Source organism: Sinocyclocheilus rhinocerous, unplaced genomic scaffold (genome assembly GCF_001515625.1).
Source record: "Sinocyclocheilus rhinocerous isolate Xijiao unplaced genomic scaffold, SAMN03320098_v1.1 scaffold16971, whole genome shotgun sequence".
Classification (NCBI taxonomy): Eukaryota; Metazoa; Chordata; class Actinopteri; order Cypriniformes; family Cyprinidae; genus Sinocyclocheilus; species Sinocyclocheilus rhinocerous.
Window position 1 is genome coordinate 1 of NW_015625793.1, and position 2,183 is coordinate 2,183.

Consider the following 2,183-nt stretch of genomic DNA (forward strand, 5'->3'; position numbering starts at 1 on the left):
CTTTCATCCCTGTTTTTGGTTCAGTTAGGGAGTTGAGGGAAGTTTATGTTGTTGTTTTTTTTTCTTTCTTTTGGGCGTTTGAGATAAGTTAGCTGTTCCCAAAATTGGTTCGTTAATTGTTTTGTTTGTTATTTTAGGCCTTGCTCTCCCCTGAGCTATTTCTCCATATATTTTTATGTTAAACTTATTGTCCTTGTTCTGTAAATAAATCTCCATTTTTGTATATGTCTGAATTGGTGTCGTCTTCACTCTGGGACAGAGGACTGAAGTGTGTTCTTGCCGTTTTTTTTTTTTTAGTTTTTTTTTAGGCTTTTTCCTTTGCTACTTCCGCTCCCAATCCTGTAGACAGGAGGGGAACGCTTCCGCTCCCAATCCCGTAGACAGGAGGGGAACGTAACAATGGATGTCTGTGTATTTCTCTGCTTCTGTGTGCTGCTGTGACAAATGAAGCGAGGACAGAATCGTTGACGAAGGAAAAGAATGGTGAGAATCTGCTGATTGCACTGAATGTCTTTAACTTTACAACAATATCATGATCTGATGTGTGTGTGATTTGGCTTCATTCAGTTTATTAATTCAGATTTCAAACAAATGACTGTAAGTGAATTAAACAGCAGCTCTACTGAGAGAAATGCTTTTAATGCTACAAACATCCAAGATGTAGTAGCTCTAAAAACCTAATTAAACTTTACATTTCAGTTTGCATATTCTAGTAGATGCATGACTGAGTTCTCAAATATTCATTTGTGAGAAAAGTGCTTGAACTAGATATAAATGCTTGACGTTAGTTTTTAGTTTGCATCTCATATATAACAAAATCCACACCAGTGCATCTTCTCTGTTTTTAATTCGTCGTTGTCTCTGTATTTTCCCTCAGATTCCTCAGGAAAGCGAGTGAATGAATCAGTGGCTGTAGAGATACCGCTGCTGAATGACTAAGTTCCTGATGGAGTGAATGAGCAGAAGAGAGGAAGAGAGGAGGAGTTCACTTTAACAACACAAGACCCGCCCACTCCTGTCAATCACTCTGACATCATCAACACTTCAGCTCCAGCTCCAGCAGCAACACATGCTTCTGCTTTTATGAGCCTATAGACTCCGTCCAGGGAAAGTCAGAGATAAATCTGTGTGCTGAGCGGTTAAACTTGCATGCAAGAAGCTTCATACCTGTTACTCTGTTTAGCATAGTATTAGTCTGACTCTCACAGATTTGATTTTGTGTGATTGTAGACAGTGAGTGTCATACATGCTTTTTATAAGACGTTTTACCACAGCAGTATTTCTTTAACCACTGCATGTGCTGTTTTTATATAATTAACTCCAGTATCAGATTAATGTCCAGCATTGATTAGTGTCGCTAAAGCTGAGATCACATGACCTTCTTCTTCTTGTGTATAGTGCCTTTGTATTCATGCTGAAGCACTTGCAACTAGCCTTCTTGCACTTGCAGCAAAAAAAGATGAAAAAACACCTTTGTTCAGTTCTTGTAGTGATATGATACATGTGCTTTGTGTTGTTTTATTAAATTTGACAACAGCATCTGCTTGATGAATAATGTTCATGTAAGATATTGATATGCCGCTGATCTTATATCTGATCATTTCTGTCCTCTAGTGGACAAACACTGATACAGCTTTTGCTTCCTAGCAACTGTGTAAACATGCAACGCATAAACAGTGTACTACACCTTTGAATATGAGTGATACAATCTTAATAAATAATAAAAAGGCAGAATTGTGTCAGATGTGTGTTGCTTCATACTGTATGTACACAATCAAATCTTATACAGTTGAAAAATAAATGAAAATTATCCTCTACAGGTAGTTGTGTTGGTCGTAATAAAAGTGACAAAATCAGATATTGTTCAACTATCTGAACATGGTAATGGAAGAAAAGTACATAATAATGGTTTTATGGTCAAGTGAATTATGGCATGTTATTGAAACCGAATTACAGTTAAAAGAAAATTACAATCTTGACTTTTCTTAATGGGGTCATATGATGCGATTTAAAGTTTTCCTTTCTCTTTGGAGTGTTACAAGCTGATTGTGCATAGATAAGATCCCTGAAGTTGCAAATACTAAAGTCTCAAAACTAAAGAGATATTCTTTATCGAAGTTGCAATCTCAAAACTAAAGAGATATTCTTTATCAAAGTAAAGACTCTGCCACGCCCCCCTAAAA

General features: G+C 36.7%; 1 long non-coding RNA gene across 1 annotated transcript; it reads left to right on the top strand.

The window, feature by feature from the left end:
• Positions 1-382: 382 nt before the first annotated feature.
• Positions 383-1,458, top strand: LOC107706596 (uncharacterized). Its single transcript, XR_001636162.1, has 2 exons — positions 383-483; positions 878-1,458. It is a non-coding gene; the product is annotated as an uncharacterized LOC107706596 (long non-coding RNA).
• Positions 1,459-2,183: the final 725 nt, after the last annotated feature.